This window comes from Bos indicus x Bos taurus, chromosome 11 (assembly GCF_003369695.1).
Source record: "Bos indicus x Bos taurus breed Angus x Brahman F1 hybrid chromosome 11, Bos_hybrid_MaternalHap_v2.0, whole genome shotgun sequence".
Classification (NCBI taxonomy): domain Eukaryota; kingdom Metazoa; phylum Chordata; class Mammalia; order Artiodactyla; family Bovidae; genus Bos; species Bos indicus x Bos taurus.
The window spans coordinates 60,861,869-60,879,202 of record NC_040086.1 but is presented as its reverse complement, the minus strand read 5'-3'; the positions used below and the strand labels follow the sequence as shown (position 1 = coordinate 60,879,202).

General features: G+C 37.4%; 1 protein-coding gene across 8 annotated transcripts in view; it reads right to left on the bottom strand.

Annotated features, from left to right (window-relative positions):
* EHBP1 (EH domain binding protein 1) overlaps positions 1–17,334 on the bottom strand; it is a 355,442-nt gene that overhangs the window by 321,006 nt on the left and 17,102 nt on the right. The window lies entirely within an intron of this gene.

Genomic DNA, 17,334 nt, shown 5'->3' with positions numbered 1-17,334 from the left:
CGCACCTGCCAACACAGGAGATGTAAGAGACATGGGTTTGATCCCTGGGTTGGGAAGATCACTTGGAGGAGGGCATGGCAATCCACTCCAGTATTCCTGCCTGGAGAATTCCATGGACAGAGGAGCCTGGCAGGCTACAGTCCATAGGGTGGCACAGAGCTGGACATGACTGAAGTGACTTAGCATACGCACACAGAGGGATAGCACCACAAAGTTAGTTTTATTCTAGGAATGTAGGGTTGCCTTCGGAGAAGGCAATGGCACCCCACTCCAGTACTCTTGCCTGGAAAATCCCATGGACGGAGGAGCCTGGTAGGCTGCACTCCATGGGGTCGCTAAGAGTCGGACATGACTGAGCGACTTCACTTTCACTTTTCCCTTTCATGCATTGGAGAAGGAAATGGCAAGCCACTCCAGTGTTCTTGCCTGGAGAATCCCAGGGACGGGGGAGCCTGGTGGGCTGCTGTCTATGGGGTCGCACAGAGTCGGACACAATTGAAGCGACTTAGCAGTAGCAGCAGCAGGGTTGCCTTAACATTAAAAAAAAAAAAAATGTAATTTACTATGCTAGCAAACTAAAAAAGAAAAACTATGATAATTTCAATAGATATTTAGGAAAAGCATTTGATATGATCCAAAATCCTTTCCTGATGAACGCTCTCAGCAAATAAGGAACAGAAGAGAACCTCCTCATCCTACTAAAGAGCGTCTACCAAAAAACCTATAGCCGACATCACACAACTGGTGAAAGATGTAGAACATTCCCCCTAAGATCAGGAGCATGAAACGGTTTTCCACTCTTATCATTTCTCTTCTATGTTGTAAAGAAAGACTAATCAGTGCAATCAGGCAAAAGAAGAAATAAGATATCCAAATTAGCAAGGAAGAAGTTAAAATCTCTTTATTTGGATGATATGATAATTTATGAAGAAGACCCAGTGGAATCTATTAAAAAACAGCAGCAAAAAAACACCAGAACTAATAAAGGAGTTTAGCAAACCTGTAAAATACAAAACAGGTGAACAAATATCAATTATATCCCCATATACTAGAAGTGAAAAATCAGAAACAGGAATTTTTAAAATATTACTACAATATAAAAAAAATTACTTAGGGATAAACCTAACAAAAGATGTGAAAGAAAGACCTATAGACTGAAAATTACAAAGCACAGTTTAGAGAAGTAGTACCTAAATAAATGGAGAGATAAACCTGTTCCTAGATATGAAGACCCAATATTAAGATGTCAGTCTTCCCCAAATTTATACATGGATTTAATGCAATTCCAAGTAATATTCTTACAAGCTTTGTTTTTTAATAAAATTACAAGCTAATTCTGAAATTCACATGGAAATGTAATTTTTACAATGCTTTCTGAGAGTATATACTTCATATAAGTAAAAGACTTTATTAAGACGTTTAGTGTTTAAAACTAGCACACTTACAACCAATTTTCCAACATTTCCAGGCCATTTATGATGCACAGTTAACCTCTAACTTGGAAAATAAAGAACTGTATTCTATTTCCTTTATCTACAGGTTCTGAAATAGTGAGTCTATTATAATGGTGGTGGTGGTTTAGTAGCTAAGTCATGTCTGACTCTTGTGACCCCATGGATTGTAGCCTGCCAGGCTCCTTTGTCCATGGGATTCTCCAGGCAAGAATACTGGAGTGGGCTGCCATTTCCTTCTCCAGGGGATCTTCCCATCCCAGGGATTGAACCCAGGTCTCCTGCATTGCAGGCGAGTCTATTATATGAATTTGTAAACTACTTTTGACAATGTTTATTGCCTGTATTTCTGTTATCTTCTATTTTACAAATGTTTAAAATATGTGTATTTTCATAATAATGCATTAATTCCTTTCCTTCATTTTCTAAAAGTAACCCACAATGTCACTATAACACATATCTAACTGAAAGCCTACTATACACAAGATTGTATCCATGTTTTTCACTATATGATTTGCCTTAAGTTGTATGTTCTTCTAAGGTACTATACAGAATCATTTAAATATATTTTTATTCTTGTGAAATCATGCACATAAGAATAAAAAATATATGAAACACTAAATAAAAAAGTATAAATCTCATTTCTTGGATCACCTACTGTCTTTTTACTAAAATGTGTGTGCTTGTGTGCCCCAGTATTTCTTCTTTTCCAATTGCTGATATTCCAGCCTCTACCTCCATATCATCTTTTTACATTTTCAAGATTTGTACCCTGCACATTGTATGCTACTAAAAGCATTTTGTGCTTTGGCTAAGAGTTATTTTGTAAATAGAAAACAAATAGCCAGGGCCTACAATACCAAATATATAACTTTCACTCAGAATCACACAGCATTTGGACAGAGAGAGACATTGCTGTATCACTTGAAGAGAAAAATGGATTAATAAGAGTGAGATGCACCTATGGATACCTTATTTTTTACAAAGGAGGCAAGAATATACAATGGAGAAAAGACAGCCTCTTCCATAAGTGGTGCTGGAGAAACTGGACAGGCACCTGTAAAAGAATGAAATCAGAATACTTCCTAACACCGTACACAAAGATAAACTCAAAATGGATTACAGACCTAAATGTAAGACCAAAAACTATAAAACTCTTAGAGGAAAACATAGGCAGAACACTCTATGACATAAATCAGAGCAAGATCCTCTATGACCCACATCCTAGAGGAACAGAAATAAAAACAAAAATAAACAAGTGGGACCTAATTAAACTTAAAAGCATTTGCACAGCAAAGGAAACTGTAAATAAGGTGAAAAAACAACCATCAGAATGGGAAAAAATAATAGCAAATGAGACAACTGACAAAGGATTAATTTCCAAAATATACAAGCAGCTCATATAAGTCAATACCAGAAAAACAAACAACCCAATCAAAAAGTGGGAAAAAGACCTAAACAGACCTTTCTCCAAAGACATACAGATGGCCAAAAAACACATGAAAAGATGCTCAACGTCGCTAATATTAGAGAAATGCATATCAAAACTACAATGAAATATCACCTCACACTAGTCAGAATGGCCATCATCAAAAAGTCTACAATCAATGCTGGGTGTGGAGAAAGGGGAACCCTCTTGCAGTGTTGGTGGAAACGTAAGTTGATACAGCCACTATGGAAGACAGTATGGAGATTCCTTAAAAAACTAGGAATAAAACCATCATATGATCCAGCAATCCCCCTTATAGGCACATACTCTGAGGAATCCAAAATTTAAAAAGACACATGTACCCCAGTGTTCCATCTTTGCATGAAATGTTCCCTTGGTATCTTTAATTTTCTTGAAGAGATCTCTAGTCTTTCCCATTCTATTGTTTTCCTCTATTTCTTTGCATTGATCACTGAGGATGATCAATGACCATCTCTCCTTGCTATACTTTGGAACTCTGCATTCAAGTGGGTATATCTTTCCTTTTCTCCATTGCCTTTCGCTTCTCTTTTTATAGCTATTTGTAAGGCCTCCTCAGAAAACCATTTTGCCTTTTTGCATTTCTTTTTCTTGGGGATGATCTTAATCACTGCCTCCTCTACTATGTCACAAACCTCCATCCACAGTTCTTCAGGCACTCTTTCCCTTGAATCTATTTGTCACTTCCACTGTCTATTCATAAGGGATTTGATTTAGATTGTGCATCAAGGCTGTATATTGTCACCCTGCTTATTTAACTTATATGCTGAGTACATCATGTGAAATGTCAGGCTGGATGAAGCACAAACTGGAATCAAGATTGTGGGGAGAAACATCAATAACCTCAGATATGCAGATGAAACCACCCTTATGGCAGAAAGTGAAGAACTAAAGAGCCTCTTGATGAAAGTGAAAGAGGGGAGTGAAAAAGTTGGCTTAAAACTCAACATTCAGAAAACCAAGATCATGGCATCCAGCCCCATCGCTTCATGGCAAATAGATGGAGAAACAATGGAAACAGTGACAGACTTTATTTTGGGGGGCTCCAAAATCACTGCAGATGGTGACTGCGGCCATGAAATTAAAAGACACTTACTTGCTCCTTGGAAGAAAAGCTATGACCAACCTATACAGCTTATTAAAAAGCAGAGACATAACTTTGCTAACAAAAGTCTATCTAGTCAAAGCTATGCTTTTTCCAGTAGTCATGTATGGCTGTGAGAGGTGGACTATAAAGAAAGCTGAGTGCTGAAGAATTGATGCTTTTGAACTGTGGTGTTGGAAAAGACTCGAGAGTCCCTTGGACTAAAGGAGATCCAACCAGTCCATCCTAAAGGAAATCAGTCCTGAATATTCACTGGAAGGACAGATGCTGAAACTGAAACTCCAATATTTTGGCCACCTGATGTGAAGAGCTGACTCACTGGAAAAGATCCTGAAGCTGGGAAAGATTGAGGGCAGGAGGAGAAGGGGATGACAGAGGATGAGATGGTTAGATGGTACCACCGACTCAATGGACATGGTTTGAGTAAACTCCAGGAGTTGGTGATGGACAGGGGGGCCTGGCATGCTGCAATCCATGGGGTCACAAAGAGTCAGACACAACTGAGCAACTGAATTGAACTGAACACAGTCAAAGGCTTTGGCATAGTCAATAAAGCAGTACATGTTTTTCTGGAACTCTCTTGCTTTTTCGATGATCCAACAGATGTTGGCAATTTAATCTCTGGTTCTTCTGCCTTTTCTAAATCCAGCTTGAACATCTAGAATTTTATGGCTCATGTATTGCTGAAGCCTGGCTTGGAGAATTTTGAGCATTACTTTGCTAGTGTATGAGATTAATCCAATTGTGCAGTAGTTTGAACATTCTTTGGCATTGCCTTTCTTTGGGATTGGAATGCAAACTGACCTTTTCCAGTCCTGTGGCCACTGCTGAGTTTTCCAAATTTGCTGGCACATTGAGTGCAGCCCTTTCACAGCATCATCTTTTAGAATTTGAAATAGCTCAACTGGAATTCCATCACCTCCACTAGCTTTGTTCATAGTGATGCTTCCTAATGACCACTTGTCTTCTCATTCCAGGATGTCTGGCTCTAGGTAAGTGATCACACCACCATGGTTATCTGGGTCATTAAGATCTTTTTTGTATAGCTCTTCTGGGTATTCTTGCCACCTCTTCTTAATATTTTCTGTTTCTGTTAGGTCCATACCATTTCTGTCCTTTATTGTGCCCATTTTTGCATGAAAAGTTCTCTTGGTATCTCTAATTACCTTGAAGAGATCGCTAGTCTTTCCCATTCTACTGTTTTCCTCTATTTCTTTGCACTTATCACTGATGCAGGCTTTCTTATCTCTCCTTTCTATTCTTTGGAACTCTGCATTCAAATGGGTCTATCTTTCCTTTTCTTCTTTGCCATCTCCTGTTTGACCACTTACAATTTGCCTTGATCACTGACCTAACATTCCAGGTTCCTATGTAATACTGCTCTTTACAGCATCGGATCTTGCTTCCATCACCAGTCACATCCACAACCGGGTGTTGTTTTTGCTTTGACTCTGTCTTTTCATTCTTTCTGGAGTTATATCTCCACTGATCTCCAGTAGCATATTGGGCACCTACCGACCTGGGGAGTTCATCTTTCAGTGTCCTATCTTTTTGCCTTTTCATACTGTTCATGGGGTTCCCAAGGCAAGAATACTGAAGTGGTTACCATTCCCTTTTCCAGTGGACCACCTTTTGTCAGAACTCTCCACCATGACTTGTCCATCTTGGGTGGCCCTACAGGGCATGGCCCATAGTTTCATTGAGTTAGACAAGGCTGTGATCCATGTGATCAGATTGGTTAGTTTTCTGTGATTGTGGTTTTCAGTCTGGCTGCCCTGTGATGGAGAAGGATAACAGGCTTATGGTAGTTTCCTGATGGGAGAGACTGACTGAGGGGGAAACTGGGTCTTGTTCTGATGGGCGGGGCCATGCTCAGTAAATCTTTAATCCAATTTTCTGTTGAAGGGCAGGCCTGTGTTCCCTGCCTGTTATTTGACCTGAGGCTAAACTATGGTGGAGGTAATGAAGATAATGGCAACTTCCTTCAAAAGCTCCCATGCACACACTGCTACACTCAGTGCCCCCAGCCCTGCAGCAGGCCACTGCCAACCCACACCTCCTCTGAAGACTCCTGGACACTCCTGGGCAAGTCTGGGTCAGTCTCTTGTGGGGTCACTGCCCCTTTCTCCTGGGTCCTGGTGTACACAAAGTTCTATTTGTGCCCTCTAAGAGTCTGTTTGCCCAGTCCTGTGTAAGTTCTGGTGGCTCTATGGGTCTCCTCCAAGAGGGCTTATGCCATACCCAGGTCTACTGCACCCAGAGCCCCTGTCCCTGCAGCAGTCCAATGCTGACCCATACCTCGTCAGGATGGTTTTAGTTTAGAAATAATTATCATAAAATATTTTTGTACATATTTAGAAAGCATTAAAATTAGGGCCTTCCCTGGTGATCCACTGGTTAAGAATCCACCTTGTAAAGCAGGGGACACAGTTTCAATCCCTGGTCAGGAAACTAAGATTCCAATGCTGTGGAGCAACAAAGCCTGCATGCCACAACTACAGAGTCCATGTGCTGCAACAAAAGATCCCACATGACAACAGAGATCCTTCATGCCGCAACTTAGATCCAATGTAGCCAAATAAATTAACTAATTTAAAAAGAAACCATTAAAATTATTTTATATATAAGTAATCATTACTGAACATCCTATAAGATATTCTGGTACTACTCAGAAACTTATCAGCATGTATTTTTGGCTCATATTAGAAATAAGGTCTTACTCTCAATGATTTTACAATCCAGTAAGAACCAAAATTAAGTATGAGAATGAGGGGAAAAGGAACAAAAAAAGAAGCTAAATATTTAAATGCTAGCAAAGTAGTTGAGTATAGACTCTGCAATCAGACAGATCTAACCTGAATCATGGCTCCAATAACTATACGACTTTGGGCAAAGATTAACCTTACAAAGCCCAAGTCACCCTTCTCTGTCATTTGACGATAACAGTACTGACTTCGCAGAATTAATATGAGCACTAAATGAAATAGTCAAGGAAAACACTTGGCAAAATGTGTGTTACATAATCAGCATGATTTTTTCAGCTATTTTTTTAAACTATTCTTAGTAGTATTATTGACCATCAATGTTTAAAGTTGTCAGAGGAACAAAAAGGAGATCATTAACAGTAAGAATTATGGAAGGCTTTAAGAATTCTGCTAATCCTTAAAGGAAGAGTTGAACAGGGTACTAGGCAGAGATGCAGAGTAATATTAAATACTTAATCAAGAAGAGATTTGAATAAATAGGCATTTTTATAGGACAGCAAAGTGAACCAACCCAGCAGAAGAGACAAGAAACATTTCTCAGGAAAAAAGTGAAGTTTTTTTTTTTTTTAAGAAAAAATAAAAGAATCTCAATTAATAGTATTTGAGTCATTCAACACAGATTTATCATCAAGGGAAAAAATTTAAAGTACAAGTTAAATTACAGTATCTTAAACAATACTATATAAAAACACTTTTACCAAACAGTAATTAACACATTTTCTAAAGTCTGCCAAGAAAAAAAAAAATCTGAAATAACCAATAGATATTAAATAAACATTCATGTACACTGGAAGAAAAGAGGGAAAGGGGTAAAAATACAAACTAAAAACTGGAAGTATTTTTATACAACTAAGAAATTACACATATGAGAAAAATAAGATAAAGATGGTATTTAAGAAGGATGTACAAATAATATTTCCTTATGTATACGCATATAATCTTATAACTGTTCTTACCTGTTACCTATATTCAATAAACTTGAAATGAGAAAAATCATTTCAAAAATAATTCTAAATTAATGAAATGGCAGATTTCCTTGATTTACAGAAATCCATATTTTCTAGACAACTTATTGAGAGTCATCTAGTCAAGGCTATGGTTTTTCCAGTGGTCATATATGGATATGAGAGTTGGACTGTGAAGAAAGCTGAGCACTGAAGAATTGATGCTTTTGAACTGTGGTGTTGGAGAAGGCTCTTGAGAATCCCTTGAACTGCAAGGAGGTCCAACCAGTCCATCCTAAAGGAGATCAGTCCTGGGTGTTCATTGGAAGGACTGATGCTGAAGCTCAAACTCCAATACTTTGGCCACCTCATGTGAAGAGTTGACTCAATGGAAAAGACCCTGATGCTCGGAGGGATTGGGGGCAGGAAGAGAAGGGGACGACAGAGGATGAGATGGCTGGATGGCATCACCAACTCGATGGACTTGAGTTTGGGTAAACTCCAGGAGTTGGTGATGGACAGGGAGGCCTGACGTGCTGCGATTCATGGGGTCGCAAAGAGTCGGACCCGACTAAGCATCTGAACAGAACTACTGAGAATCTATTTATCAATCCTAATTTAGTAGAATTAATGTATTTTAATTATGGTGAACTTTTTTAATTATATTTTTTGCAAAATGAACTATATGCCATTTTCTCTTATTATCAATAGTAAACTCCTACTGCTCTACTGGAAATACAGGACATATTATTAACCATTAAAAGTAAGCTATTGGGAATTCCCTGGCAGTTCCATGGTTAGAAGTTGGCACTTTCACTGCCGGGGTCTGGGTTCAACCCATCGTGCAGGAGCTAAGATTCCGCAAGCCTTGTGTTGCTTAATATTGGACTTAATAATAAACTTAATATTATAAATAATATTAACTTAATATTATAAATATTAACTAAATAATAAACTTAATATTGGACTTGATAATAAACTATTAAGTCCAATACTATGTCCTTGACATTTATCAAATATTTCCTGGTAAAATTAAAATAAGACAAACCAATTCATTTAATAACTCAGAAAACTTCAGTAAGCTCATTACACACAAACATAGCAGGCTCTAAAGTCAGGCTGCTTTATGGGTCTGAGATTTATAAATTTAAATCTCAATTCTAAGCCCCATTAATAAGCTGCATATGTTGAGAAAACTACTTAATCTTCCTATGCCTAAATTTCTTCCTCTAGAAATAATGAGAACAGTTAAGTAACTGTGCCTTCCCTCATAAAGTCACTGTAAGGATTAAATGGCAAAACACACATCATAGTATCTAAGCTAATACACAGTAAGTGCTGGATACATAGAAATTATCATTAAGATAATCATCATTATGTGTTTCTATAATATATAATGTTTAAATATTTAGGAAATCCCAAGACAAAATTTTTTATATTCTGTCCCAAGACAGAATATTTTTTAAAAAAAAGGTACACAGAGGAAATTTTAGCTACAACAAACAGTAAACACAGCCTCAAGTGAAAGTGACGTGAAAGTCACTCAGTTGTGTCTGACTCTGTACGGCCCCATGCACTGTAGCCTACCAGGCTCGTCTGTCCACGGAATTCTCCAGGCAAGAATACTGGAGTGGGTAGCCATCCCCTTCTCCAGGGGATCTTCCCAACCCAGGGATCGAACTCATAACTTCTGTATTGCAGGCAGATTCTTTATCATCTGAGCCACTAGGGAAGCCCACTCCTATCCAAATAAATCCTTACACTAAAGGCTTATTTGCCTCGGTTCCATTCATTCAGTACATCATGCCCAGTTCTAAACAATAAAATTACAAAGCATGCTAAATCACCAAAAGCACAATTAGAAGAGACAAAGCAAGCAGTAGAACCAGGCTCAGAAAGGGCAGAAATGTTGGAATTATCAGACCAGGAATTTAAAACAATTACAACGAATATGCTAAGGTGTCTAATGGAAAAAGCAGCAACATACAACAACAGATGTGTAATAAAGCAGAAAGATGGAAGTTCTAAGAATCAAAATGAAACACTAGACATCAAAATACTGTAACAGAGATGAAGAATGGTTTTGACGGGCTCATCAGTAGATTGGACACAGTCAAGGGAACAATCAGTGAACTTGAAGAAATGTCAGTAGAGACTTCGAAAACTAAAATGGAAATAGAAAAAAAAAAAAAAAGCACAAGAAAGAACAAAATATCCAAGAACTGTGGGTCAATTACAAAGGGTATAATGGAAAAGAAAAAGATAAACAGAAGGAATATTTGATGCAGTATGACAGAGAATTTCACAAAATACCAAGACAGATACCAAGCCAGATCCAGAAGCTCAGAGAACACCAACCAAAATGATATTTCAAAGTCTACATTTAAGCATATCATATTTCCACTGCAGATAATCAAAGACAAAGTTTTAAAGAAAGCTAGAGGAAAAAACACTTTTCTATAGAGGAAGGATAAGGATTACATTGAACTTCTTTTCAGAAATCATGCAAGCAAGAGAGTGGAATAAAGTCAAGTGCTGAGTGTGTATGGTGGGGTGGAATACAACCTAGAATTCTGTATCTAATCAAATTATCCTTTAAAAGTGAAGGAGAAATAAAGACTCTCAGACTAACAAAAGCCGAGTGCATCCATCACCAGTAGATATCTCTTCAAAAGAAATGGTTAAAAAGTCCTCAGAGAGAAGGAAAATTATATAAGTCAAAAGCCAGAAACCCATATCTACATAAAGAAAGGAGAAGAGGATATATATACACATACACACACATACATAATTATGGCTGATTAGAATTGTTGTACAGCAGAAACGAACACAACATTGTAAAGCAATTGTCCTCCAATTAAAACAAAAATTTTTAAGAAATAAAAAAGGAAAAGCATCAGAGAAAGAAAAATGAAGGCGAAGTAAAATTTTTCATTTTTCTTAATAATTCTTAATTGATCTAGCATAGAACAGTTTATTCAAAATAATAATACCAATGATGCATTTGATGATTAGAGCCTATAGATAAGTGAAATGAATGATAGCAACATTAGAAGGATAGGAGGGAGGAACTAGGAATATTCTGTTAAAAGATACTTGTAATATCAGTGAAATAGTGTAGTGTTATTTGAAAGAGGACCTGGATTAGTTGTAAATGTATACTGCATCCTCAAGGGCAATGGCTAAAAAAATTTTTTTTTAAATAGAACTGAGGACTTTCCTGGTGGTGCAGTGGATAAGAATCCGCCTGCCAATGCAAGGGACACACTTTTGATCGGTGGTCTGTGTAGATTCCACACAATGCAGAGCAACTAAGCCCATGAACCACGTCTAGTGAAGCCCAAGCACTAGAGCCTGTGATCTGCAACAAGAGAAGCCACCTCAATGAGAAGTCCGAGCACAGCAATGAAGAGTAGCCCGGGCTGGCCACTAGAGAAAGCCTGCATGCAACAACAAATATCCAGTGCAACCAAAAATAAATAAAAATTAAGTAAAATCATTTTTAAAAAGAAATAAAATGTATATGCTAGGAGAGGACAAATAGTAGAATCATATAAAATGGTCAGTTACAACTGAAGAAGGAAAAGAAGCAAACAAACAGAGGCAGAAAAAGAGTGTAAGACAAAATGGAAACAAAGAATAGAGCAAAGACTAGAAAACAGTAACAAATATGCTAAGTCACTTCAGTCGTGTCTGACTCTGTGCGACCCCATAGACGGCAGCCCACCAGGTTCCCCTGTCCCTGGGATTCTCCAGGCAAGTATACTGGAGTGGCTTGCCATTTCCTTCTCCAATGCATGAAAGTGAAAAGTGAAAGTGAAGTCGCTCAGTCGTGTCCGACTCTTAGCGACTCCATGGATTGCAGCCTAACAGGCTCCTCCATCCATGGGATTTTCCAAGCAAGAGTACTGGAGTGGGGTGCCACTGCCTTCTCCGAGTAACAAATATGGTAGACATTAATCCAACTGTATCAGTAATCATTTTCACATGGTTTAAATAAACTAATTAAACAGCCTTTTAGAATGGATGAAAAAATGATACAACTAAACTAGAGTCTACTACATAAATATTTAAAATAAACCAACTTTTAATATAAAGACACACACAGATTAAAAGTGAAGGAATGGAAAAGATATGCCACTAACACTAATCAAAAAAAGCTGGACTAGCTATAGTAATTTCAGACAAAGCAGACTTTACAGCAAGGAATATTAAGAGATAAAGATGGACATTACATAATGATAAAGAGGTCAGTTCTCTAAGAAGACATAACATTCCCTACTTCATATGAGCCTAACAGCAGAGCATCAAAATACATGAGACAAAAACCGATAGAATTGGAAAGAGAACTAGATGAATTTACTATTGTAGCTAAAGACTTCCATACTCCTCTATCAGGAATTAAAAGACCCAGCTGGCAAAAAATCCAGTAAGGACATAGTTGAATTGAAGAGCACCATCTTTAGAGTACTTCATCCAACCAGAGCAGAAACACACATTCTTCTCAAGCTCACATGTAACATTCACCAAGATGGAACAAATTCTGGGCCATAAAATACATCTTAACAAAGTTTTTAAAATTTAAATTACACAAAGTATGCTCTCTTACACAATGGAATGGAATTAGAAATCAACAACAGCTAGCTAGAAATACTGGGAGATCAAATAATGAACTTCTAAACAACACATGGGTCAAAGGAGTCTCGAGAAATTCTAAAATGCTGAACAAATGAAAATGAAAATACAGCTTAGCAAAAATTGCGGGAACCAGAAAGACAGTGCTTAAAAGGAAAAAACTCAAGAAATTTTCAAAAATCTACATAAATGGAGAAATACCTTGTACATAAATAAAAAGATGCAATATTGTCAAGTTATCGGTTCTTCCTTACTTGATCTATAGGTTTAATGCAATCCCAAGCAGAATATATATCTCTATGTGTGTGTATATAACTGAATCACTGTTATATCACCCGAAACTAACATAATATTGTAAATCAACTATACCACAATTAAAAAAAAAAAAGTGAAGACTACTCATTGAATGAGAGAAAATATTTGCAAATTACATATCTGACAAGTGTCTAATATCTAAAATATATACTCCTACATTACACTGCTGAAACGATAAAAAAAAATACAATTAAAAATGGGCAAAGGATCAGAAGACACATTTTTCCAAACATATATATGTAAATAGCCAATAAATACATGAAAAGATCATGGCAAAACATCAGTTAAAGTTACCACATGATTTACAAGTTCCATTTCTAGGCATAAACTCTGGACAAAACTGTTCATATCAACATTACAAATAGCAGCCCAAAAGTGTAAAAACCCAATGCCCACTTAGAATAAATAAAATGCAGTATATTCATACAATAGAATATGATTCAGTAATGCCATGTATTGATACACATTACACATGGGTGAATCCTGAAATCATTATGTTAACTGAAAGAAAGACCATAAAGTATGATTCTATTTACATAAATGTCTGGAGCAGGCCAATTAGGAGGAACAGAAAGTAGAGTAATGGCTGCTGAGTGCAGGGATAGGGCCGTAGCAGGTGTAAGAGGAAGAGGGGAGGGGATGAATTCCAGAGGAATAGGGAGTGATTGCTACTGAGTACGGGTTTCTTCTGGAAGTGATGAAAGGGTTCTAAAATTAGATTGTGATGATGGCTGTACAACTCTAGGAATACACTAAAACCATTGAATTGAGTACTTCAAAAGGGTGAATTGTACAATATGTGAATTATCTCTCAATAAATCTGTTTTTAAAAAGAAGAAGAAAGCCAGAAAAATGAAACTAGCTACTTTCAGGGGTTGGGTGGAACAAGGGGAAAAGGACAAGGCAGTGGGAACAGAATAGATGGGATGAGGGAGAGATATACTGTTTTAAAAACAGCTCTTACTTGGGGAAACACATTTAAATTCCCTTAATTAATACATTAATTAATTAAGAATGGGGGAAGCTTTTCTAAAGTGGGGATGCAAATAAAAACAAATACACCTGTGTTTTGAATTAAAAACATAATCACACTGAACACTAAAAATAGTGGGTAAAAGTCTGATTAGGAATAGGATATTTATGCAGTCTCAAAGTATCTTCCTACAAAGAAAAAACAGTAACTTTATAATGGAGAAACTTGGCAGACAACTCTTCAAGCAAGTGATCAAAGTTAACATCACCAATAATGGGACCAGCAACATCTTGTGACTTTTTAAAAGTTCTTATTTGAGGAACCACTTAAAAATTTCATTAATTAGGGGCTTCTCTCATGGTCCAATGGTTAAGAATCCGCTTTGTGATGCAAGTGACACCGATTCAATCCCTTTTCCGGGAAGATCCCACATACTTCAGAGCGACTAAGCCTGTTTGTCACAGTTACTGAGCTCGCGTACTGCAACTACTGAAGCCAGAGTTCCTAGAGCCGGTGCTTCACAAGGGAAGCCACCACAGTGAGAAGCCCTTACACTGCAACTAGAGAGTAATCCCCTGATCATCGCAACTAGAGAAAGTCTGAGTGCAGCAATGAAGACCCATCACAGCCAATAAATAAATAAATCTTTTTTTTAATCTCATTAATTAATCAGCTAATAACTTTAATAAGGATAGAGGGATTTTCTAAAGTGAAATACAAATAAAAACAGATGAACTTATTTGCGTCTCAAACTAAAATATAATCATGTGTGTGTGTGCGTGCTAAGTCGCTTCAGTCGTGCCTGACTCTTTTTTGACCTTATGGACCACAGTCCTCTAGGTTCCTCTGTCCATGGGCTTCTCTAGGCAAGAATACCGGAGTGGGTTGCTATGCCTCCCTCCAGGGGATCTTCCTGACCCAGGGATCAAACCCAAGTCTCTTACATCTCCTGCATTAGCAGGTCGGTTTTTTACCACTGCTGCTGCTGCTGCTTCTAAGTCGCTTCAGTTGTGTCTGACTCTGTGCGACCCCTTAGACGGCAGCCCACCAGGCTCCCCCGTCCCTGGGATTCTCCAGGCAGAATACTGGAGTGGGTTGCCATTTCCTTCTCCAATGCATGAAAGTGAAAAGTGAAAGTGAAGTCGCTCAGTTGTGTCTGACTCTTAGCGACCCCATGGACTGCAGCCTACCAGGCTCCTCCGTCCATGGGATTTTCCAGGCAAGAGTACTGGAGTCGGGTGCCATTGCCTTCTCCGTTTAGGAAGCCCCAAATGTAACCACACTGAATGCTAAAACTAAAAATTAGATAAAGAACAGAATATTTATACACACAATCACACGCTGATATGATGCAGTGAGTACACAGCATAACTTTGGTACTCTTGCCAAATATTCATAGTCTGAACCTCATCATGGGAAACAACAGACGAAACCAAATTTAGCAAAATCTTCAAAAGTATCAAGATCATGAAAAACAAAAAACTAAAGAATGCTATCAGATTAGAGGAAAGTAAAGAGATATGACAACTAAATGTAATGTACAGACCTTAAAAATTCTTCTTTCGCTGTAACAGAATTATGGAGATAACTGGAGAAAATTGAATTAGGTCCATAAATTAAGTAATAGTATTTTATCAATGTTTAATTTCCTGATTTGGTAAACTGAACCTTGGCTAGGCAAGAAAACATTCTTGTTTTTAAGAAACACACACTTCAGCACTTATAAGTAAAGGGCTATCAAGGTTAATGTTAAGGAGAATAAATGACATAGAGAGCAAGAGAGAATGATAAAGCACTATATAAAATGTTGCCATCTGGGGAATATGGGTGAAAGGCTTTTAGGAATTAATTCTTTGCACTATTTTTGCAACTTTACTGTTATTCTGAAATTGTTTAAAAATAAAGATTTCTTTAAAAAATAAAAAAAGCTCCAACAATATACCCCCTACCAGAACCTTAGTACCAAAGGCAGTTACAATATCAAAAGGTTATTTTATAAATATCTGTAAGTCCAAACTGATATAAATAGTAAACAACAGAAAAGGTCAACTTTGTTCTACAAAAGAACTCCAAATAATAAAAGAAAAATAAGGGAAATAGAAAATCATCATTAGAACACTAAATAAGTACCATAGGCAAAACCGACTAATGAACTGAAAATTAGTGACTGAAATTTTAAAGAGAAACAGGATATTTACATAACCTCAAAGTAGCTCTCTTCTAAACTTTATTAATTTTGGGGTGATTTTAACATATGTCCTCAAAGTTTTTGACACCCCTCCTTCCAAGAACTAGAACTTAACTCTCCAGCCCATGTGTATGCTGGACTCCGTGACTGGTAGCTAGTAAACAGAGTATGGAGAGTATGGAGTACTGAGTCTGGAGAACGGAGAGGGGCAGTAACAACCGTAGAGAAATCTGGCTGACCCCACCTTAACCAAGTCATCAAGGGGAACATCAGCAGTCATAAGCCATGCTGACATCTATCATGTGCTCTCTGATATGATGTGATGAGGGCACTTCGCCTTGGTCACATCTTCCCCAAATCCATAGCCCCAGTCTAATCATTAGAGAAACATCAAACTCAACTTGAGAAACATTCTACAAAATCAGCAGCACTCATCAAAATCATCAAGGAAAGCTTGGTAGACTGTCAAAGACTGGAGAAGACTAAGGGCATGCGACAACAAAATGCAGTGTGGTAACCTAGAGTGTGCCCTCAAACAGAAAATGCTGTCAGCGGAAAAACCAGTGAAGTCCAAATGACTGCAGTTTGGCCTATTAGTACTATACTAATGTTAATCTCTTAGTTTTGATAAATGGCCATGGTAAGTTTATTTACCCTATTTTCACTCAAAGGAATCTGAGTTAAAAAGTATACAAGTACTCTCTATATTATCTCTGAAACTCTTCTGTAAACCTAAAATAATTTCAACAAAAAGTGTAAAAATGAAGTAACCAATTTTTAAAAGATTATTTTGCAAATTAGAGTACACTTCAAATTAAAGCTGAACCATTAAACTCAATTTCTAAACCCACTTATTCCATGAATAAACTCAATTTCAATTAAGTTAGTTTGTGATAAGAGTGTATTACTACTTGCTCTTTGCATTTAATGATTTTTGGAGGGGAACAGCAAAGAATGGAAGTAACATTTGAGGGAAACTATTTGCATTTGGTAAACAAGCTTGTAGAAGCTTAAGGGAAATAACTGGAAAAGACTAGTAAAACAGAATGAAGACAAATTTAAAAGATTAAAGTTATCATACTAACAGTATCCTAGAAACAAAAGGGGAAATCTAGAAGATTCCTTTTAGAAGGATAACAACAGCAACAATACAAACGACCAAAAGGGGCAAGGAAAGGGTTAAGGACTATCACAAGAGTTAAGGGCCATCTGCCTATACTAGAGGTTCCCAAGTTTTCTGGGTTTACAAGGTCCTTACTGTATCAGTAATGTTTTCACAGGCCAAAAGAAATACCTAACCATTCTGCTTAAACAGTCATGTCCAAACAGCTTAAGAAGGATACATGTCCTAACAACTTGTGTTGAGCACAGCAAACAACATTAGAATCAGGTTGGACACTACCTTCTTCCTGTTTCACATAAATTTTCCCATGGTACTTGCTTTTTGTCACAACAAAACTCAAAAACTCAGCTTCGTAAAAATATGGTAA